We start from the raw sequence: 24,506 nt of genomic DNA on the forward strand, positions 1-24,506 counted from the left end.
TTTATAGCTGAAATTCTTTACTTCATTAATTGAGATGAAAGAGATGCAAACAGAGATATAGTTTAACCCACATAATTTTGTGTTCTTGTTTGAGTTAATGCTGTAGTTAAAAAAAAAAAGCTATCCCACTTAAAAAAGGTTTTCTCAGTATAAATATTTACATGTGTATATTTTCTTAAACCTCGATCTTTTTCCATTATACGAAATAGTTTTTATTCCTGGTATGCAATCCCGTTAAACTATCATCTTCAAACTTAACCCCTCAAATCATTTCCATGGGGATTAGTTTTTAATCTTCATTTTAGTTCTTTGTTCTATGTTTTAGGGATGATATGACTTTACTGCATACTAAGATGTGCATTTAAAAGAAAAGCAAGTATGTATGGTAAGCAGGAAATTGAATTAGTATGATATAGGTTTGTTTGAAACACATTTGATGGTACAAAACAGCTGTGGTTTCTAGGCAGGTGCACTTAAAGTATTCAAATTCTTTTCCATCTGTGATTAGATAATTTCTTTCCCCAAAATGTAACGTTTTCTAATAAATCATGTATTGTTTACCCCAGTGCTGGTGTAAATAGAGGAGAGATGAGGGCCTTGATCATATGCTTGCAAGGATGTAGGCAAGGATGTAGAGAAATCTAGAGGAGTGGATTCTGTCATCTGTGGCTTCCAACTTTCTCACAGCTTCTTGTCCAGTCTCAGCCTCTGAAAGGGAGAGAAACAGAAGGTTGGTCCTTCCTTTGGCTTATCCATTATTTTCCAGAGTAAGTGCATGTAGGGGTCAGGACAGGTTCTCCTCCCCTTCCTCTTTACAGCATTAACCCTCAAACTCTAGGGTACATCAGAATGACCTGAGTCACCCACAGAGCTTGTTAAAGCACTGGGTTTTAGTTCCGATTGCCAAAGTTTCTTTTCTTTCCTTTTTTTTTTTTTTGGAGAGGTTTTTGCTATAGGGTGCTTGTGCTCTCCAGACAGACAGAGAGAGACAGAGAGACAGAAAGCGAGAAATCACCCCCCCAGGGGGGATGGCCACGCTGCAATCCCTTCTCCTCCATTCTCCTCTCGGGATCTTGGGCATGCACGCACATGCGCCCGGCATGAGTTTAAGCCACCGGGTCTGGGACTTGAACTGCGGTCGACTACGTGGGAGTCCAGCGACATAGCCATTACGCTAACTGCTGGTCCCCTATTGCCAAAGTTTCTGAGTCAGCAGATTTTCTCTGGGGATGAGAAAACTGCATTTTAACCTGCATGTTAACGAGATAGAAATGTATATGTATTAGTTAACTTTAATGGACAGATAAGCAAAGAGCTAATATGTGAAATACACTGACCAATGCCTATTCTGGAAGTAGCCTGGGACTCATATTTAAAGTCCACATGTGTGTTGAGGGTGGAAAGAAGTTACTACATGCAACTTCAACTCTATCCCCAATCAACATTAGAGGACTAATTTGCATAATACCCACTAGAAATAATTTTTCTTTTAATTAGCCAGAGGACCCATGTACTCACCAGAGAGAGACAGAGAGAGGGAAACTGAGAAAGTACCCTCAATTGGGGATGGCCATGCTGCAATACCCCCTCTTCCATTTTTCCCCTTTTGGAATTTTGGGCACACACACACACACACACACACACATACACGCCTGGTATGTTTTTCAAGTCACTGGTTTTGGCACTTGAACCACAGAGTTGGTCATGTGGGATCCAACCGCCGTAAGCACCATGCCACTGGCTGGTCCAGAAATAATTTTTTCACTGGTGAAATGAGTGGGGTTCAAGGTATGTAGGGAGGCTAGAAATGTAACACAGATAGCCCACCGTTACATGAACAGGGTATACTAATCCTCCTACTCCAGGTTTAGATAATCCACAGCACCTGTTACTTCTTCAGATGCAGGTTGTGAGTCCTTGCCCATAGAACTGAGTAGAAGGTGAGCCTGGGCTACTGATGAATCTGGGCTAATGGTTAACCCAAGGCAGTTTAGCATTACTATCATTCAAAAAATCTATTAAAGGATCTATTTTGGTTATTGTGCTCACAATTTTTTATAGAACAAATATATTACCTATAAATGAGAGTTGTAATGTCAACAGTGTGGGGAGAGTCAAGATGAAAGGAAAACCCCAAAACTGAACAGCTGAGGATGGGGACTGATGAGGAGAGCTGATAGTTGAGTATATATGATGAAGCTGAGGTCTACTAAAGTGAAAGATGTAGAAAATAAAGACTCTGTCTGAAAAAGAGGTCAGAATGAGAGACATAGGAATAAAAAAGCATTCTGAACAAATTGAAAAGAACTCAAAACCCTTTCTTAAAATACTTTCTTGCCAAAAAAAAAAAAAAAAGTTCAAGTTGGGGCAATTATCTTTAGAATAAGTATTTTTGGTTAGGGCATTTTAAAAGCTAACTGCTTGCTCATGTGTATATTAAACCTAATGGAAACACTTGTATCTTGCTGGAATGCAAGTTAAAATGCATCAGTTCCTGGGCAACAATTTTTTGGATAGGCCTCCAAAAGCACAGCCCCAAAGCAAAAATAAACAAATGGGATTGCTTCAAACTAAGAAGCTGCTACATAGCAAAGGAATAATCAGCAAAGTAAAGAGACAAACTCTGAGATGAGACAAAATATTTACAAACCACACATCTGATAAAGGGCTAATATCTAAAATACACAAGAAATTTATCTCAATAGCAAGAATACAAGTAGCCCAATTAAAAAATGGACAAAGGTTTAAGTAGATATTTCTCAAAAGAAGACCTACAAATAGCCAACAGGTATATGAAAAAAACGCTCAACATCACTAATCATCAGAAAAATACCTCCAGGTGATACTGGAGCCATACACTAAGAACACTCTTTATATTTTTTAAAAGAATTATTTTTTAAACTTTATTTACTTATTTTAATTTGACCAAAGAGACACACAGAGAGAGATAGGGAAAGTGAGAAAGCAAGCCACCAGGTCTGGGACTCAAACCGTGGTCAGCCCATGTGGGAGTCCAGTGCCCTTAATCACCATGGCACCTGCCAGTCCCCAAGCACACCCTTTTCTTTTTTTTTTTTTTTTAAGAAATTTTTTAATTTATTTTTATTCATTCATTTTATGACCAAAGAGACACACAGAGAGAGATAGGGAAAGTGAGAAAGCAAGCCACCAGGTCTGGGGCTTGAACCGTGGTCAGTCATATGGGAGTGTCCAGCGCCTTAACCACCACGCCATCTGCTGGTACCCAAGCACACCCTTTTCTAACGTACCCTAATAAGATATTTATTTTCTTTGAGGATTTAACAGTAGGCAACATTGACTCAGAATATTTTTTCCTTTATTGTCCAGATGCAAAGAAAACAGTCCTTGCCTCTAAATAATGATGATGATGATGATAATAATAATAAGAAGACTGCACTAAAGATTCAGAAAAAGGAAATACGGAATTTTGGGGGGAAATAGCATCAACATCAAATATCACAAATGCACAATCCTGGAAAATGGGTTACAAAGCCCCAAACTCATTATCCTTTCTAAATTTACTACTGTAACCATATGCACCAAACACACTAACACTATTTTTCTACCTTGTTCTGTCAATGTAGTTATCGAAATTATATTGCTAGACTAGGACAACTAAGATTTTCTCTCCAGACTTCACCCTTCTGACCCCAAGATCTAGTAAGACAGACTGATCACAAGCCATCTACATTTGAGCTCTGAGCAGCCCCTTTTATGGACTAGGACAACTGAAGATTTTCTGCTCAGACTTCATGCTCCTGACACCAAGATCTAGTAGGTCAGAGTTATCCTCAATTCCCATGGAATCTGAACAAAGAGAGAAAAAATGGAACTGCAGAGAGATTGCAGAACAACTCCTCCTGCACACCTCTGAACACTCAGATTTAACTTCAAAAATTAGGAAAAAAACATATAATCCATCAGATGACCAGAAACCACTGCAGAGACACAAGAAATATGAGAAGCCAAGAAAATATCTCTCCCCCAAGGGAAAAGAATAACTCCTCATCCTCCATAGACAATACAATGGAAATTGTGGAAATATCAAAGAATGTAGAATATTCATAGTGACAAAGTTCACAGAGATGCAAGAGAAGAGAGATGATGAACTCCAGAAGATGCAGGAAAAAAGAGACAACTAGTTCCGGGAGGTGAGGGAGTTCTTACACGATCTGAAAGAGGAAATACACACGTAAAAGAGAATCAAATGAAGTTGTTAGAGATGAAGGCTGTAATACAGGAAATCAAACCCTTCCTTGAAAATATTAAAAGCAGATTAGATTATGCAGAAAATCAAATCTCAGGTGTAGAAGACAAAATCTCTGACCTAGAAAAATTCACCAAAAAAAGAGAAAGTAAGCCCCCAAAATGAGAATAATATATGAGTAATAATAGATACCATTGAATGTCCAAATGTCCAGATAATTGGTATCCCGGAAGGTGAAGAAACTAATAAGGGCATTGATAATCTAGTCCATAAAATCCTGGAAGAAAATTTTCCAAACCTAGAGAGGCATTCAAATATCACGACCTAAGAAGTACAAAGGACCCCAAATCGACCCAAGAAGATCTTCTCCAAGGGGTATCATAGCCAGATTGACCAAAACCACAGAAACAGGATAGTCAAATTGGCAAGGGAGAAATGTCAAGTTACTTTCAAAGGATATCCCTTCAAGCTAATGTTAGATTTCTCATCAGAAACATTGCAAACAAGGAAAGAATGAGAAAATATGTTTGAAGTGTTAAGTGAAAAACAATTTCAACCAAGAATACTAAATGTGGCAAGGTTATCCTCCATATGGAAAGAAAAGACAAAACATTCTTAGGTAAACAAAACCTGAAAGAATTTACCAACATCAGACTAGCCCTCCAAGAAGTTCTGAAGGGAATACTATACCAGGAAAACTAAAATCAGACAGACAGAAATAAGATACAAAAAATAACCAAGAGAATGGCCAACTTAGTGGTAGGGACAAGTCTGGAAAGACCAATAAGAACGTTGAATGTTAACTTCCAGAATTTAAACGGAAAGATCAGACCACAGTAACACTGCAAATTCAACACAAGAGAGATTAATTACATGAGACTGAACTGGGGAAACATTATTTTATGACTTTTGACTAAAACATTATTGATTTTCTTCTATGCTTTGTTTTCCAGTTTAAGTATTTTTGTCTCCTCTTGAACTGTTGATGGTTTCATCTACTTACTGTTTGAACAGAATACTAACCTTTTTCTTGGATTTAAGTCTTAACCAAACTTTTCTTAGCATGTTTTGATTTTGATCTATTAAAACTAAAACTGCTTTTCTTGAAATTAAAAAATGCATTAAAATACCTATTTAATGACTACAGTAAGCTGTGTAGCCCCAGCTGGGTGTTACTTTATAGTACATTCACTCTATTCACTGAAGTTTATGCCTGAAGTCAGACATATGTTCACAGACAGGTATATATCAGCTGCACTTGCTATCGAAAGTATTTAGATTAATTAAGATCTTTTGTGAATCAATAAAACATAGGTGGGGGAAAAGGCATGGAAAGCAACCATAGATACCAGAGACAGTGTGAGAGGAGAGTGGGATATGGCAGAGGGTAAGAGGTAGGGAATCAAGGCAGTGGGGAAGCAAAATATGTAAGAAACAAGAAATGGAAATTTATTGGTAGATGATAACACGTATGGTAATATCCTTGATTGAGCCAATATGCAGTGTAATCTGGATGGAAAATCTCATTTTGTATGCTGTAATGATGTACAGTGAATGAATATAAATAAATAAATTTTAAAAAAGAAATTAAATTGCCAACTAATTTCTATTCTTCTGTTCAATTTGTCTCCCTCTTTCGGAGCTTCATCACAATCAATCCTATCATACACTTTCCTGCAACTCCTCACCTGATAATGAAGTACCAAAAGATCCTGGATTTTATTTATAAATGTATTTCATTTTCTACTTTAGATGAGTTTCAGGAAAGAGCCTTGTATGCAGCATGCCCTTCATAAATAATTGCTGACTGAAAGAATGATATGTTGGGTTGAATCACAGGGTATTTTATATATTAACAAGACAGTAGATCAAATCATATTTCAGCTAACAATGTGTTGACTCAAAGGAAACCCATGACAAACACTTTTGAAAGTGAAGTTTTTTTCTTTTCTTTTTTTTTGTAAGTAGGACAATTATATTTTAATGTATCTTTTAAAAAAACTTTTTATTTGGAAATAATTTAAGTTACAAAAAGTTGCCAGAATGGTTTTAAAAGCTTCCTTTTGCTATCTGAGAGTGAACTCCAGGTATGGTATCTCTTTACTCCTTCAGAAGTATGTACTTCTTTTTTTTTTTTTTTTTGAGAGGTTTTTGCTATAGGGCGCGTGCGCTCGCTAGACAGACAGAGACAGAGAGATAGAAAGCGAGAAATCACCCCCGCCAGGGAGTATGGCCACGCCGCAATCCCTTCTCCTCCATTCTCCTCTTGGGATCTTGGGCACGCACGCACACGTGCCTGGCTTGAGTTTAAACCACCGGGTCCGAGACTCGAACCACGGTCGTCTACGTGGGAGTCCAGCGACATAGCCATTACACTAACTGCTGGTCCCAGAAGTATGTACATCAGGACAATAACTTGGATCCAATTTAATCCATCTAATCCACAGAATCCACTGATTATGCCAATAATGTAATTTGTAAGTCATGAGTCCCATTGAAGATCACCTGCTGCATTTAGCTGTCTTTTCTCCTTAGTCTCCTTTAATCTGCAACGTTTTTGTTTTTATAGTCTTGACATTTTTAAAGAGTGCAGACTGGTTACTTGAATTTCCCTCAATTTGCATTTGTCTAATGTTTCTTTATGACTTACATATTTGTGCACAAGAAGTGATGCGGCGTTCTCAGTGCATTATATCAGGAGGCAGCATAAAGCTGATTTGTCCCGTTGCTGGCTTACATTTATGTAGAAATTTACTAGTTGCTTAAGATGGTATCTCCCAGGTATTATAACTGCAATGATACTTAATAAGCATGTTTTTTCTTATTAAGAATTAATGATATATTACTGAGTATTTTTAAGGACATACTTTGACACTGTGTAAATATTCTGTTCCTCATCAAACTTTTACCTACCAATTTTAGCATCCATTGAGTGTGGCTTGAATCAATTTTTATAATGATAGTATTTAAACAGCATTTTTTCTTTTTCTGTCTCTTTCTCTCTTTCTTCCTCTCTTTCTCTCTCTCTCTCTTTCTCTCTTTCTCTCTTTCTCTCTTTCTCTCTTTCTCTCTTTCTCTCTTTCTCTCTTTCTCTCTTTCTCTCTTTCTCTCTTTCTCTCTTTCTCTCTTTCTCTCTTTCTTTCTCCTTCCTTCCTTCCTTCTTTCTTTTTAATTTGCCAGAGGGCACAAGTGCTTGCTAGAGAGAGACAGAGAGGGAGGGAAGGTGATAAAGCACTCCACACAGGGCATAGTCCTGCTGCAATCCCTTCTTCATCTCTCCTTTCTTTCAAGATTTTGGACATGCACCCAGATGTGCTCCCAAGTGTTTCTCAAGTTGCCGGATCCAGGACTTATGTTCTGTGGCCAGGTGGGATCCAGCAGCTTCAATGACCAGGCCATGGGCTGGCCCTAAATAGTGATTTTCAGGAGCCAGCAGGTGGCATGGTGGTTAAGAGCGTTGGACTCCCACATGGCTGCCTGTAGTTTGAATCCTGGACCTAGGAGCTTGCTTTCTCACTTTCCCTCTTTCTCTCTCTCTCCCCCTCACTCTGTCCCTCTCTGGTCAAATTAAAATAAGTTAAATAAATAAAGTTAAATAAAAGAATTCTTTAAAAAATAGTGATTTTTCTATCTTTCCTTCTTCATTTATTATTTGCATTCTATTATGGAATTCCCTTCTTCTTCTTCTTTTTCCCCCACTTTCCACCAGCATGAATTCATGGATTACTGTTTTTCTCAAAGGGTTGCAATCTGTTGCTGCCATTAATTATTTTGAACCTTAAATAAACCCAGATTTGGCCAGTGGCAACCCCTTCAATCTGAGCCCTATATTCTTTGAACATAGCTATGTAATTCTTTATGTATCTTCTTAATTTCTTGAACAACAAATTATTGTTTCATCCACTACACTAAGAAGTCATGGTTTCTCTTAGTGGAGAATGGAATTTAGAAACCAAGGTCTGAGTGTTAGGTGTGTTTATTGTTAGTGGGTGGTCATTGCTTTTAGGCCTTCTCAGTGAACAGGACTAGGAAATACATCAACATATACACACACACCAAGGCACTTTTATTTTTCCATTTATCTATCATGTCTCTAAATTAAAAATCATTTTATACCATCACCTCTCATAACTGGGTCTTTTCTATATTTGTTTTCCTCTTCTCCACCAGTGAGAAACCTGACTCCCTATGTCTTTAATGATGTATTCACTTGTTTGATTGGTTCCCAAGTAGGTAAATCCATCTGTTGTCCATGCCAGCAAAAAGTGTGACCTGTCTCTCTCGCTCTCTCTCTTTTTTTCTTTTTTTGACTTATCTCTATTAAGAACACATTTTATCATTGTTTTTGGTCATTTTTATCACTCTATTTGTTGGGTCATTGGGAAAGCCATGGTGCATTTTTGCACAGAAAAATATGTCATGACGTTCCAGATGACTCAATATATATGTGTGTGTGTGTGTGTGTTTGTATGTATGCTTATGAATGTAAACATATGTCACACTTCTATGTTTGTGGAAAAAACGGTATTAAACTAGGCATAAAAGTGTTGAAATCCATGCAGTTTTTTCATAATATGCATTTCCCATAAACTTTTTTTTTGGAGAGGTTTTTGCTATAGGGTGCGTGTGCTCGCCAGACAGACAGAGACAGAGAGACAGAAAACGAGAAATCAGCCCCCCAGGGGGGAAGGTCACGCCGAAATCCCTTCTCCTCCATTCTCCTCTCGGGATCTTGGGCACACGCGCCCGGCGTGAGTTTAAGCCACCGGGTCCAGGACTCAAACTGCAGTCGACTATGTGGGAGTCCAGCGACATAGCCATTACGCTAACTGCTGGTCCCCATTTCCCATAAACTTTTTGAAGACCCCCTTCATATATACATACATACAAACCAGACATTTTATATCAATAAAATCATATGTAAATCTATGTATATTAGAAATCCTATATAATATTAATACATAAAATGTATCAAGAGAAAGTATATCATTTCATATATTTTTTTCAAAGAGCTCACTAAGGCCTTTCTTCAGATGAGCCCACAGCAGGTTGTTCACGCTCCCACATGCTTATTTCATCGTGCTCTGCCAGACCCTCAAGGAGCTGCTGTTCTGGGAAATGCAGAGCTCCCGGAAGGAAGCGCCCTAGTTCCCACCTCTCTCCCAGTAAACAGCATGTTCTATAAGTGTTACAAACAGCTGCAGCTGGCTCCACAACCATGCTTAAGCCAAGTGCTGAATAAGGAGAAGGAAATATTTTATGGTTCAACTTTAATAAATAATATTTATTAAGTTCTATATTTTTTCCACTAGGTTGGGTGCCTTAGTTGAAGATTTCTGCCAGATTTCTGTGGCTTCTCTTCTGCGGGCTTAGCCCACCGTAATCTATTTACCTGCTTGTGCATTGTCCCATTAGAAGGCTTGAGGGCAGGGACTGCCACATTTATTATTTATTTCTAATACTTGTCTCTAGAGGGTCTAACACATGGAAAGTGCTGAATATTGCTTATTGGATGAAAAAAATGAGTACATCCATTAATTGATGTAGAATAGTGGGAAAGATGCATATTTAGAAGACTATAAATGTCAACCTCTGGATAAAGAGAGTCCAGGTTATCCATCCTTAAAGAAATTTAGATATCTTATTTTCAGCTTCCCCCTGCCATGAGATAATGCAATTCAAAAATAAATAAATCTCAGCCCAGCCCAGCTGCATCTGCGCCCGCAGGCTGTCCCGCGTCCCTCTGCAGCCAGTGTCGCGCTCTCGAGCCATGGCTCTCCCCGTGCAAGTCGTGTACTGTGGCCTTTGAGGCTACAAGCCCAAGTATCTTCAGCTCAAGAAGAAGTTGGAAGATGAGTTCCCTGGATGTCTGGACATCTGTGGCGAGGGGACTCCTCAGACCAGCGGGTTCTTTGAAGTGATGGTAGCAGGAAGTTGGTTCACTCCAAGAAGAGAGGTGATGGCTTCGTGGACGCAGAGAGCAAGTTTCTGAAGCTGGTGGCTGCCATCAAGACTGCCCTGGCACAGGGCTGATGCGCCCTAAAGGCAGAGTCCGGACCTTCCTCCAGCTCCTCTCGGCAGATGCTTCATGACAGGAAGGACTGAAATGTCTTGTGGACGCCTGGTCTTTCCCCGATATTCTCGCGGCTGCCGGGTGGGGCAGGGGTCATTGCCCGTGGTCTTTGCCTCCAAGTGTGTCTTTCCCCCAGAATCTGCCTTTGCTCCCTCCCTGCCTTGCCCATCTCCTGTTCCTGCTTTCCATCCCCTCTTCCTGCGTGCCCCCATGTCTCCCAGTCTACCCTTGAACATGGAGGAGGTCCTGCCTCAGGATTCTTTCTCAAGGAGAAGCTATGGGAGGGACCCCCTGGGTGATTCTGATTGCAATTTGTGAGGTCAATAAACATGGGATGAGTTGAAAAAAAAATCTCAAGTTTGTTCTCGATATTCATAGCATTGATATTGCACACAAACCTGGTTACCATCCAGCCTCAGCCATCTTGCCTTATTTCCATCTGCAGCTTCTTGACTTTTTAACTAAATAACAATTTTATAATAAAACTCCCACATTAAAGAGTCATCAGTTCAAGTTATCCTTTTTCATCTTGCCTTCAACTTTTTGTCTTCTTTCCCCAATAATATTTGCATAGTTATTTTTTTCCCTGAAAGTTCTTTTGTAGTGTTCCAGATAAAAATAATCGTAAAACGCTCCGAAGACAGCGTGTGGTGTAAATGTTGAATAAATAAAAATGACGAGGCTAGTAACAATATCGCTGACGATTGTGGTGGCTCGTTTTAATTTAGAGGGCGCCAGCTACACGTCAGTGAGAGATTCAAAAGCTCCCTGGCACACCACCCTAGGCCAGGAATCTCTAAGATAACCTTGACGCCACTGAAGTTTCCGGACGGTGCCAGCTCAGAATTGACGACAGGAGCCTCCGTCTGGGTGAGCCAGTCGCCCAGTTTATCCGGCGGCTGCTAAAGTCACGGTCTGTACCTTCACCGCGCTGGGAACAGGTGAGCCTGGCGGCGGCGCCCTTGGGACGCGCTCAGGTGCCCGGCCCCGCCCCGGCCGCCCGCCCCCCTCTCTGCGCCGCCTGGATCTGGGCCCAGGTACAGGCGCCCAGGTGCGCGGGGCGCGGGGCGCGGGGCACAGGGCTGCAGCTCCGCTCCGCACCCGACAGTGGGCGCCACTGCAGCAGCTCCCGGGCCGCCGAGCGGAGCGGCTTCGCGAGTTGGGGCAGCTCCTCGCGCTTGGCCCTGCTTGGCCGCCAGAGCTCCGCCCGAGCGCGCGGTTCCCAAAGCGGAGGGAGCCGGCGGCGCCGAGGGGGCGGACCGACCTCCGCGCACCCCACCGACTAGGTGGCTAAGGAGGGGTAAGGGCGAACGCTCGGGAGCGCGGAGAGCCAGGCCGGCCCGGAGCGCGCTGGAGACACCCCGAGCGCCCCGCGCCCTGGCACCATGCGACCCACTGCGCCTCTGCGCGGGCCCGGGGTTTCGCTCTCCGCTCGCTGAGCCCTTGCGCTCGCTGTCGCGGAAACTCGAAAAGAGGAAGCGAGACACCAAGAGCAGCGCGGAGACGGACTAGACTTCCCGTCCGCCCCCAAGAGGCTGCCGGTCCCTGGCTCTCTGGGCTTCTCTAGCTTTATCATGAGCCTTCCGCAAGCTTGGCTTTAGGAGCTCTCCAGAAGCCGAGGGAGAGTCGAGGCAATTCTTTGGTTGCTAAGGTAATTGTAGTTGTGACAGAAACGGGCAAGAAAAAAACGGGGAAAAAGATGGTTTAAAACAGCATCCTCCCCCCGCCCCTTCCTATGTGTCGATCCCATCGCCTGGGTGTGGGTGCTTGTCCATTTGAGATGCGTGGCAGGTGCCGGGGTGTGTGTCTGCAGTTTGGGACTGTAGAGGCACGCGCTTACATAAGTGGTTAGGCAAGCTGGCGTGTGGACCTGTGTGGGATGGGTGCGGGTCTGCATATAAATCACGTTCCTGGGGTTCTGGGTGGGACGCGCTCACCGACTGGGACGAGAGTGCAGAGGGAAGATGCGTTTAGGTACTTAAAGTCTTCTGATTCTGTGATGGCAGGTAGGACAGCGTTACCTCCCAAACAGACATTCATTAACTTTTTCTCTGAATAAGCTCGCCCATTTCTGGTTTGGAGTAAAGCGAGTCTGTGGAGAGGTGTGGAGGGCAGGGGGGAGGGGTGGGTGGGTGTGGTGAGGTCTGTAATTTGGCAACTGCGGTGGGTAGGTGTACGCCCTGAAGGCGTGACAGGACCGTGTTTACAGGCACTGTCAGGCTGCGTAAAGGTGGCCCAGTGAGACAGGGAAAGTGACCTAGAAAATTTAATTTTGTTCAGGATGAAAGCTGCTGTATTTCATCTTTTCTTTTCTTTTCTTTCTTTCTTTCTTTCTTTCTTTCTTTCTTTCTTTCTTTCTTTCTTTCTTTCTTTCTTTCTTTCTTTCTTTCCTTCTTTTTTTAATTTGATGGAGTAGGAATGCTATTTTCCTTCTCTCACTTTGAGAGGATTGGCATTCCTATGAAGGTGTTCTGGGTCTGGTGTTAGCCTGGAATTGTTCTCTCGGCATTTATCAATGTTTAGGAACTGGATTTGCAGGTAATTCTCATCAATATCTTTTAACATTCCCAAACTAAAGCTACAAATATCATCAGGATTAGGGAAAACCTAACACTGGGCCCTTTTCTCTCCAGGGATAGTGAGAGATGGAAGAATAAGAACTGGCTTGTAAGCATTAGGATGGAGTTAGAGCCTGAGTTATAAGTTTGAGTGTATGGTCTGTCAAAAAGTGTTAGACTGAAAAGAAGCGGTTAGGTTTAACTTAATATGTTAACAACAAGGCTCTCAGATCAATTTCCAGAGGCAGATGGGTAATTATATGGAACGGGAACTGGGCTGTTGGTGGAAAACTTTCTATGAGTTGTGTATTTTTTATTCTTAGTCTTTTAAAATTTTGCAATGGGTAGAACTACCCTGTTAAAAAGAAAGTGGGGAACTGGGGATTTTGAGACTTCCTTACACCTTTGTAAGCAAAACCTTGTATGCAGAACAGGAAGAGCCAAGCTGATAAATTCTTTCTGAGTTCTGTCATGCTTCTATTAAGCTAAATTGTTGTGTAAATTGGTAATCTTGTGTGTGTGTGTGTGTGTGTGTGTGTGTATGTAAGTAATATTTTATTCCATATATATGGAGGCAGAGAGGGCGAGAGAGAGTATAGTCCCAATAACTCATCCTTTCCTGAGTCTGCAAATTCTAGAAATGTCACCTATTATGTGGATTTCGATGAAGATAATTACTGGTTTTTCCTCTTCCATATTCATTCCATTAATTCTTAACTTTACTTCCCTATTTCCTTCAAGAAATTACAATTACTGTTCACCAAATTTATATTGCTGAGTTTCAATACGACAATCCTAGTTTTCCTTTGAAGCAACAGATTTGTCTTATGGAGTCAAACATTACAGTGATACTGTTGTGACTAAAACGCCTCTTTAAATATATTTTATTTATTTATTTATTTTTGATTTGTGGAATAACATAGCCAACATAGCTTTCTGGTAAGCAGACACGTACTGAGAAAAAAAAAAAAGGGTAATTTGGACAATAGTTTTGGATATCTTATTGTCCACAGGGACAGAATTTTATGCGAATATAAGATCATTCTGTTCTTTATCTTTCTGATTTTCTCCCATGCATTTTATCTCCTGAACTCCTAAGACTTTGCCAGGAATTGCTGAACGTTCTGTTTTGTGCCAGGGGTTAAACATCAGGGAGATATGAGCAAAGAGCTGTGTGTCACTAAATGTTTTTCAAAAGGGCTGCTCTCAGAGATCTCAATACTGGGATTAATTTTTCCTTAGGCTTCACAGTTAGCTTGCCTTAATTCATTGTGCTTTGAACCTAGGAATGCATTTAACCTCTTCATTTTCAGTGCCAGCTGGAAGGAATATATTTACCAAATTTCATCTTCATTGTAACATATGGCATGATATAAATAATTACTATACACACACTATCCTACTGTATGGGAGGAATGGAGTTACAGAATAAATCTTCCTGTTGAGTGATATGGATTTAACATTTCAAAAGCTGTTTTACTTTTCCCTGATTATAAATAGTAGTGTTTAGCCATTAGGAAAAATTCATGAAAGTACTAAGAAGAAAGGAGAGATTATCTGTATCCCCCATGGAGGGTGAATCACTATTAGCATTTCTTCAGACTGTAAATCCTTACAGATATTATTCTAGTCACATTATTCATTGTATTTCTGTCCTTCCCTCCTGATTTCGATCTTGCACATAGAACCTGGATACGTGGCAAGGGTTTGGGAAATGACTGCTCATTTACTGGGTGACTTAGATAAATCAGATTTCAATTTTTGTTCATGATCCTTATTTTCAAGGTAGGTTCTCTCCCCAGTGTTTGGACTTTGGGCTGATAATGCTTGGGGCTTCTCATCTGATTTAGGAATTAATGTGAGGAAAGAAGTAGAAAGAAAGAACACTGACCTTTCAGGGAGGGAGACCTGGTCCTGTGTGCAATTCCTCCAGCAACTTCTCAGGTGGCCTTAGGCCTCTGGGCCTCCCTTTACTCAAAGGACAAATGACACTTCTAGATTTAGCTCAGTAAGCTAATGACATATTTGTTGCTTGACATTTGATGAAGATGATCTTTGTTTGAAGATAGCTGGGGGTTACCCCTAGAGTTTCTGATTGGATTGGTCTTGGCTGGGGCCTGAGAACTGACATTCCTATCAAGTCCCCTGATGACTCTGACTCTGCTGGTCTGGTGACCACTAGAGGGTAAATTCCTTGGGGGCAAAAGCCCCATTTCACTTTTTTTTTTGTTGTCTCTGTCTTCTCACTGCTCAGCAATGTACCTGCCAGTAGGTGTTCAGTAAACATTGGTTGAATCAATATCTGTTTTCTCTATGGAGGAAAAACTTCCTGCAGTAGTTCAAGATAAAAGAGAATAATCATCTAGAATTTGCAACCATTAAGTCTGTAATAAGAGTAACAGTCAGTCATGAAACCAGTCTTCAAATTGCAAGGAAAGCAAAACTGCTTACAAATGGGCAGTTTAAATGAACATTAAACCTAATGAGTTACATTAAATAACAACTAGGAGTACCTGCTTGAGATGTTACAAACCAGATACTTCATCATTGCTTCCCCGAGACCTCTAAGAAGCTATTCACTTCTTATAACATATACATATTCCAGAAAGGGAGTAGAGGGAGTCTGCTATGAATTACCCCAATTATTAATACTAACACAGCAGGTAAAGCAAGCATTGACACCCCCCTCATCTTCGCCTACCAACCCCTCCTACTAAAAATAAGGCAGAGTAGTTCTCATTTGAGTCCCATTACCATTCTAGGAGATAGGTCCCAGAGGAAACAAAACTCTTAGAGAAACAAATTAACCTGTACAAGTCCACAAATCTAATAAAGCGGTAGTGCCATAAATTAGACCCAGGCCTGCCTGACACCAAAGTGTGGTGGTCTTCACTACTTCCCTCTACTGAGATTAGTGAGTGAATGTATTTGATAGGTAGGAGATTCCAGCTGGCTGAAATACCGCAGTTAAGACTTTAGGTCATTCTTGCATAAAGAATTATTTATTTCTCATTATTATTTTTTGAGAGAGAGATTTTTGCTATAGGGCACATGTGTGAGTTGGAGAGACAGAGAGAGAAAGTAAGAAATCACCCCCTAGGGATGGCCACTCTGCAGTCCCTTCTCCTCCATTCTCCTTTCGGTATTTTGGGCACACACGTACATGTGCCTGGAGTGAGTTTTAAGCTACTGGGTCTAGAACTCAAACCATAGTTGACTTTGTTGGAGTCCAGCGATGTAGCTGTTACACCATCTGCTGGTTCCTCTTACTGCTATTTTTAAATTTGATGAGAGAAAGAGAGAAAGAGCAAGCAAGCTAGCTGCCAGTTCTGGGGCTCAAACCTTGATCAGCCATGTGGGAATCCAGCACCTTAACCACCATGCCATCTACCAGCTCTGTGTAGCTACTTTTTGAATAGAAAATCAATTTTAAAATTTTTTTGGTAAAGAATTATTTATTTATTTATTTCCATTTGTTATTGTTATTTTTTTTCTTTATTTGATGAGAGAGAGACAGAGAGAGAGGGAGAGAGAGAGAGAGAAAGGGAAAGTGAGAAAGCAAGCCACCAGGTCCAGGACTTGAACCATGGTTGGCCATGTGGGAATCCAGCGCCCTTATCCACCACACCACCTGCTGGCCCCCAATTTTTTACTTTTATATAGGTGTTAGAAACAATGGATACAGAGCACACCTATTTTGAATGTGTGGAAAGAAAAAAATAGGTAAGTACTTGAATATGAACAAAGTAGATGCTTATTTAACTGTGGTCAATTAAAACATTTTGTACTGAATATTTTAACAGAGTTACTGAGATTTAATTTACATACAATTAACTATGATTATTCAGGTGAATGATCATGGAAGCTCTCTGTTTTGGCTTCTCTAAATAGTTTGGTAAAACCGTCAAAGGAAAAAGCATTTACATCTTTTGCATGGTAGTTTCCTCATTCACTAGTATCTGCCCTCCCCAAGAGACTATTTTCTGGCCCACATGGAAGTTTTCATTACACAAAACCTTAAGAGATGAGGAGTTTCCTACATGAAAGTGAACTAGTGATAGTACTCCTTTGGAAGTACCTAAAACACCTCTGTGGCACTCGCTAGGACCTGGCTAGCACAGAGCCCAGAGAACTGCTATCAGTGGCTCTCTTATTTTCCCTCACTCAAGTAAACTTATTTACTTCTTTCTTCCATGAGATAGAGATAGTGAGAGACAGGTACCCTTAACAGAACCTTCACACTGTGATTCATGCCCAGTCTGACCTAGTCCGGATCATGGACATGTTTACATGTGCCCACCATGCCCAGGGAGGTCCTGGGATGTGAACCCAAGATCTTTTCCATGCAAGTTCAGTTGTATTACCACTGCACCACCACTTGGCCCCTGTTTGCTCTTAAAGTAGTACAATAGACATTTGAAAACCCTATAATTATGCTCTTCTGAACCTCGATTTCCTTATCTGTAAGTAAGAATTAAAAATATATCTCTTGAGTATGTGTGACTTTGAAGAGGACATGGGGTCTTGTATAGAGAACCTGGAAGAGGAGGCATTATAGCTTGAGAAGATGGAACCATCATACCAAAAGACCTTTTTTTTTTTTTAATAATTTTGATGGTAAGTCTATTGGGAAAAGAATATTTCTGGGTAATAGTTCCCATTCCTTTCCACAGTCCCCTTTTTTTCTGAGGACTTAATCTCAGTCTAGCATATGAGGGACTCCCAAGAACCTTTAAGGATCTTGTGCTATAGTCCTAACACTGGGATTGGAGGAAGCTTGTAGAAAGCGAATGGCCCAGACATCTTAGTGGGAGAGGGTAGAGTAGGGAAGATTGCCTTTGTGGTAACTGAAGATGTTATCTTTTCTTTGAGACCAAAGGCAGAAGGGAAGTGAAAAAGAGATCACTGCTATCTGGATATCTCTTATACCAGATTATGACCCACACCTGGAACAAGCCCAAGTTTTATTCTTTCATTATGTTCTTGGAATTTTTTCTGGTGCTTGGCACAAAGTAGGCATCTGATAAATGTTTGCTGAGTTGATTGACTTGCAGATTGACAGCCATGTGTTGGGGTAAATGGAGGAAATATGGGCTGATATGGACTTAGATGTATGAACTGGTGTGAGTATAGATGCAAGGTGTATGTGGCTGATCCTCAGTTTTTTTAAATATATTTTTAAAAGCATTCTTTATTTTATTTATTATTATCATTTTAAAAATTTTCCATAGGGCATATGTTCTCGAGAGAGAGAGGGAGAGAAAGTGAGAAAGCAAGCCGCTAGGTCTAGGGCTTGAACTGTGGTTGGCCATATGGGAGTCCAGTGCCTTAACTATCATGCCACCTGCTGGCCCCACCTCATTTTTTTTTTTTTAATTTCCAGAGGGCACATGTGCTTATTAGAGAGAGAGAGATAGAAAAACAGAAGAAAGGGAGAAAGCCCCCCCTACCTCATGGGGCAAGATCATGTTGCAATCCATTTTTCTCCATTTCTTCATCCTGTTGGGATTTTGGGCATGCATGCATTTGTGCCTGGCATAGTACTGTCAGTTGGCCATGTGGAATCTTGCTTCCCTAACTACTAAGCTATGGGGCTGGTCCTTACCCTCACTTGTATTGCTTGCATGATTTTAGCTGGAAACAGAACTTAGTCTTCCATATGGCTTCCAGAATTTCAGAGGGTTGCACTACCACTGTGCCTATGCCAAACTCAGATGTTTAATAGGACCAGCGAGGCAAACTAAATGAGAGAAACAAGTGGGGTTTCTTTCACCATGGTAACTTTAATTTTATGTTTGCATCAAAAATATGCTTTGTGTGTGAAGCACATTTTTCTTGAACCATGGGGCTCTCTGACCTATTTTCAATAGAGTCATGGGCACCCAATAATCTTTTCTTTAAAAGCAAAACAACATTTATGTGTGATGATGAATGGTATCTGGGGTTAAACCTGAGGGATGGCAGGGTAGTAGGGACAGGTGAGGGCTGTGTCAAAGCTAAGGGGATATGCTACCCAGAAAGCCCTATTATTGCCATGTTTTAAATCTAGCTTTTAGTCATTATATCTACTTCTAACTAGAAAAATGGTATGTAGATATACATTAACCAGTTCAAGAGAAAGACTTACTTAAGCTAGATGTGTTTTATCTATTTGTGACCTCTCTAGAAAAAAAAAAAAACTTAAAAAAAAAAGTCCAATGTATTCAATATTTTCTCCTTAAACTGCTATGTAAGTGCTACTGTATTCAGATTCCAAACCAAGCAGGAAGATACCATTATATTATTTTGCTGAGTATACATCCTAATACAGGGACTGATTCAGCAGCTGATCAAAATAGAAAGGATGCATTCACAAAGAATAAATTTATTGATTATATTTTAGATTTTTTCTTTTATGGGAAGTTACTCTTATTTTCAATTCAGTAGATAGTTTAAGGGTTTAGGGGCTTGGCTCCTGGTTTCTGCCTGCAGCCAGGAGAGGTATGCCATTTGAGACAAAGTAGCTTGCCACTGTTGATCTGCATTCTTCCCAGCTGCAGAACTGGGATGAGAAGTTGTGATTGCTTAGAGGGCCTTACTGAAAGTGTGTACCTGCAAACCACCTCTGGTATAGCCAATTCTTAATCAGGTGGTGGGAGGAGGCTCCCTTCCCCACGTCATGGATGATCTATGGTCTCTCTGCTCTTTCCTGTTCCTCACTCTGTCTGTTTGTCCATGTCAGGCAGTTTGCTCTGGTTCCAGTGACCCCTTTTTAGATGGTGATTATTCAAATGTGGCTCCTGTGATCAAGAAATTTAAAATTCTATAAGAGAAAAGAGATGGAGAAACAGAGTGTGGTAAGTGAGGCATATATAAATGGGATGGGGAAGAGATGATTTCTGACTGAGAGATTTCACCCAAGAGGTAGAGTAAGTGAATTGGATCTTGATGAACCAAGGAGTGCCCTCAACCCCTTCAGATTGGACTAGGTGACACAGATGGCAAAGATGGGCCTGAGGCATTTCAGTGTATATAAAAGGTGGAGGTGATAGAGTGTAAAGAATACCTCTCTACTTAATACCTCTCTACTGAGAGTCAGGTTCTTAAAGCCTTTCTGGCAGGAGAAGTTTCTGTTAATGGACTTAAAACAAATGAAAACAGGGATAGGGGAAATCTAGGCTATAAACAGAACTGTAATACATATTTGTCATGTTTACTGAAGGTAAAGTGAGAAAACAAAAGTTGAAGATAAGTGACATTCTACCCCTTAGGTTGATAGTAGAGGGTATGCCGTAATGCATTTCCAATGGTTTCTTACAGTTTTTCAGAATACCACTCCCTGGCAGTGAAAGGCATACAGGTGGCTTTGCGTTATTATTGTCAACGTGCAATTCCCATCCCGATGGGCATTTCCCCCACCACGTCAGGCTGTCTGTCCAAATGTTCAATGTCTTTGCTACTTTAAGACTGAGGAGAGGTTGGCTGCTCTCCTTGCATCTCAAAGGTAAAGTAGATGAATCTTGGGACAAACTTTATTTAACTTACTTGGCAGATTGGTTAGGAAGTCCTCATATATCTCACCCCAATGCATAGGGTATATAGCATCATGCCAAAGCATATGCTGTCAATTCTAGGTTTTCTTTTTGGCTTCCTTAACTTTCAAATGCTTCTCTGCAAAAACCACTTTCCCTGCCTGCCATCTGCCGTACAGCCCACTCCCCTATTTTAGTAATGCTGTTTCTGGTCCCCAGTTTCTTATATTATCTAATTACCTTCAATAGGAATGACCAGTTGGCTATCAAAGATGTATATAGAAGCATATAGACTGGTTTAAATTGAACTTTGTTTATTAGGAATTCTTGGTTGGAGAGTTTTCTGTGGTTGAGCTTGGTCACATTGTTGGGTATATAAAGATGAACAGTGATAGATAAGACTAGAAATGCAAATTGGAGCCAGTCTATGGAAGGATTTGAATGCTACATATATGTGATAATGGTGATGATAATGATGGTGACTTAGATCTCTCTTGGATGCAGACAAAAAAACCTAATAATACTCTAACTAAGCAAGTAATATCTACATATATAACTCACATATAAATTTATCTGATCATAAATCTGAGGATTCAGTCATGGCTAGATCCAGGGACTTGCTACCTCATTTTGAATTCCTCCTTCTGTGACACGAGAGAAAAAGAAGATGGTTAATCCTATTCTTACTTTCATGTTCTTTCTACACAGTCACTCCTCAGGAAAGGGATCTTCTTTCTTTCTTTGTCCTTATCTCAGTCTCAAAGTAGGCTTTGGTCCTGATTATTCACATGTCTACACTGGTCCAGTCCTTGTGTCTGGTTATAAGGTATACCCTGTTTACAACCTCATCCTTCTTTACCACATGAAGTTAACCTGATACAAAAAAATATGCTAAAGAAGTGTAACTGCCTCAAACTTCCATACTGTCCAAAGGATTTTGGAATTTATTTGCTGGGCATTATAAAATTATTAAGAACAAATACTGAGTATTCAAGTCACTATGGGAGTTTGGGAGCATTTTACAAGAGTTCGAAGACTTTCGGATGAAGAGAAGAGGATAGAGAAAGATAGCAAGAGAACAATAGAGGGACAGGATGTTAGTGAGAAACAGATATGGCTTATTACCTGTTGGTGATGACATGTATAGTATTCTCAACTGGATTGGTCTGAGAAGTATTTCATGATGGGTAAAGTCTTTTTACAAGCAAAATGAGAAATAGTGATTGACTGTTTTAAAAAATAATTAGAATAATAATAATAATGATTGGGAAAAACATAGAAAAGATATTGAATGATGAAGCGAGGAGATTAATGTCTCTGTATTGACTGACATGCATGGCATTCCCTTTTGAAAAAGCAATGTAATACACTATAAAGTTATATGTAATCCAATGTAATATAAAGAAGATTATGATGATAATAAAAGTAAAAAAAAAGAGTTGGAAGACTTTCCAGCTCTTAGAAGATATTATGAAACTTTTCTTTAATTGTATGTCTTTAATTTCACCGTCTCCTAGTTCTCTCATTTGGTGATTACTGCTTCTTGTCTATGCCTACTTATGCCTACTGCATAAATAGGGGTGAGTACATGTAGTGGTGACAGGCATAACCTCTGGTTTCTTGCCCATCCCTGCAAGCATAACCCTGCCATTACATCACTTTCTGCATTGCTGTACATGCCACCTTGAGAACCACTATTTTTTTTTTTTTAAGAGAGCCTTTTGCTTCAGGGCGCATGTGCTCACCAGAAAGACAGAGAAAGACAGAGAGACAGACAGAAAGCGAGAAATTACCCCTCAGGGGAGATGGTCACGCTGCAACCCCTTCTCCTCCATTCTCCTCTGGGGATCTTGGGCACACATGCATCCGCGCCCGGTGTGAGTTTAAGCCACCGGGTCTGGGATTTGAACTGTGGTCAACTACATGGGAGTTCAGTGACATAGCCATTACGCTAACAGGGAAACCCAGAGAACCACTATTCTTTTTGCTTCCCCCTATCTGTATTTATTTGCACTATTCTTTCTTGCTTGCTCCCCCCTTCCCCATAGGGCTCATGTGCTTAACAGAGAGAGAGAGAGAAAGACAGAGAGAGAGGGAAAAGACAGTGAGAGGGAAAGCGAGAAATCATACCCTAGGGAAGATGGCCATGCCACAATCCTGTCTCTTCCATTTTCCCCTCAGGATTTTGGCACACATGCATATACATCTGATAAGATTTTCAAATCACCAGGTCTAGGACTCAAATCATGGTGGGGCCACTTGGGAGTCCAGTACCTTAACCACCATCCCGCCTTCTGGTCCCATGCACTATTCTTTTTTAAACTTACAATTCTACTGAAGTACAACACATTTAATTAAAAGTATACAAATTATTGCTCAATTAATTTTTAAACAGCAAACACATCTATGTTATCTCTCTCAGATCAAGAAACAGAATGTTAATATACCCTGAGAAACTACCTCACGTGCCTGTCAGTGAATACATACCTCCTTTTCTCAGTGGCAACTTGGTTTCCAACACCATACAGTTTTCATTTTTGAAATATATAGCATATGTATGGAGTCATACATATTTGTGTGTACATTTTCCTTTCTGCCTTCTTTTTCTTTTTTTTTTTTTTTGAGAGAATTTTGTTATAAGGTGTGTGTACTCACCAGAGAGACAGTGAGAAATCAGACCTCAGAGGGGATGGCCATGTCACAATCCCTTCTCCTCCAATCTCCTCTTTAACTTTGGGCACATATGCCCAGTGTAAGTTTTAAGCCACTGGGTCTTGGACTCGAACCACAATCAACTATGTGGGAGTCCAGTGACTTAACAATCATGCCATCTGCTGGTCCCTTTTCTGGTTTCTTATGTACAATGTTGAAAGAGTACATCTATGCTGTGATATGTAGCAGTAGTTTATTCATTTTTATTGCCATTCAATATTTTACTTGGTGATATTTTACAAACTATTCAGTTACTGTTGATGAATATTTGGCATGTTTTCCACCTTAGGGATATTTTGAATAGTACTCTATAAACATTCTTTAGGTGTTTATGGTACATGTATGAATGGATTTCTATTTTGTATGTACCTAAACTGGTTAGCTGTGCTATAGGGCATAAGTACACACTACTTTGGTAGGTCCTTACAAAGAGTTTTCCTAAGTGAGTGTACAGTTTATACTCCTGTCATCAGCTTATGAGTGTTTCACTTTCTCTATCCTTGGCAAGATTTGGTGTTGCCAAACTTTTGAATTTTTGGGTGTGTAGCGGTATCTTATTGTGGTTTTAATTTGCATTTCTCTGGTGACTAATGATCTTATGTCTTGTTTTATTTAGAGAGAGATTTTTGCTATAGGGCGAGTGTGCTATCCAGAGAGACAGAGAGACAGACAGACAGAAAGTGAGAAATCTCCCTCCCACCCAGGGGAGATGGCCACGCCGCAATTCTTTCTTCTCCATTCTCCTTTCAGGATTTTGGGCACACATACACCCACACATGGCATGAGTTTTAAGCCTTCAGGTCCAGGTCTCGAACTGCAGTTGACTACATGGGAGTCCAGTGACCAGTGACATAACCTTTATGCCGTCTCTATAGCCTGATGTTTTATCTTTTAAATATTTATTTTTGGCAATTTTATTCACTTTATTCATCTTTTGTACTGCCTGTTCAAGGTTGTTGCCTATTTTTTCTGTTGAGTGCCTATCTTTTTCTTGTTGAGTTGTGGGAACAAATTCCTAATACAGATACTTTTTCTAGTCATGTATTGGCCCATGGTTCGAGTCCTGGACCCAGTGGCTTAAACTCACACTGGGCATGTGTGTGTGTGCATGCCCAAGATCCCGAGAGGAGAATGGAGGAGAAGGGATTGTGGTGTGGCCATCCCCCCTGGGGGGTAATTTCTCACTTTCTGTCTCTTTGTATCTCTCTGTCTTTCTGGTGAGCACACACGCTCTATAGCAAAAAACCTCTCCAAAGAAAAAGAAAAATAGGGAACTAGCAGTTAGCGTAATGGCTATGTCGCTGGACTCCCACGTAGTCGACCGCGGTGCGCGTACCGGACCCGGTGGCTTAAAACTCACGCTGGGCACGTGTGCGTGTGTGCCCAAGATCCCAAGAGGAGAATGGAGGAGAAGGGACTGCGGC

The 24,506-nt window shown here is 40.7% G+C and overlaps 1 protein-coding gene and 1 pseudogene across 6 annotated transcripts in view; both read left to right on the top strand.

Moving 5' to 3' along the window:
• Positions 1-9,992: 9,992 nt before the first annotated feature.
• LOC102487998 (selenoprotein W pseudogene) lies at positions 9,993-10,536 on the top strand (annotated as a pseudogene).
• Positions 10,537-11,179: 643 nt separating this feature from the next.
• RGS6 (regulator of G protein signaling 6) overlaps positions 11,180-24,506 on the top strand; it is a 614,581-nt gene continuing 601,254 nt past the window's right edge. For 3 of the 6 annotated variants that reach the window (XM_006170488.2, XM_006170493.2, XM_006170494.2), the window contains exon 1: positions 12,160-12,307. The gene's annotated coding sequence lies outside the window, so the exon portion shown is untranslated. Of the gene's footprint in view, positions 11,243-11,474; positions 11,953-12,159; positions 12,308-12,659; positions 12,840-24,506 lie in introns of those variants that run through there. The other 3 variants (XM_006170490.2, XM_006170489.3, XM_006170491.2) reach the window with 3 other exon arrangements.

Source organism: Tupaia chinensis, unplaced genomic scaffold, assembly GCF_000334495.1.
Source record: "Tupaia chinensis unplaced genomic scaffold, TupChi_1.0 Scaffold148607_1, whole genome shotgun sequence".
In the NCBI taxonomy this organism is placed as follows: Eukaryota; Metazoa; Chordata; class Mammalia; order Scandentia; family Tupaiidae; genus Tupaia; species Tupaia belangeri.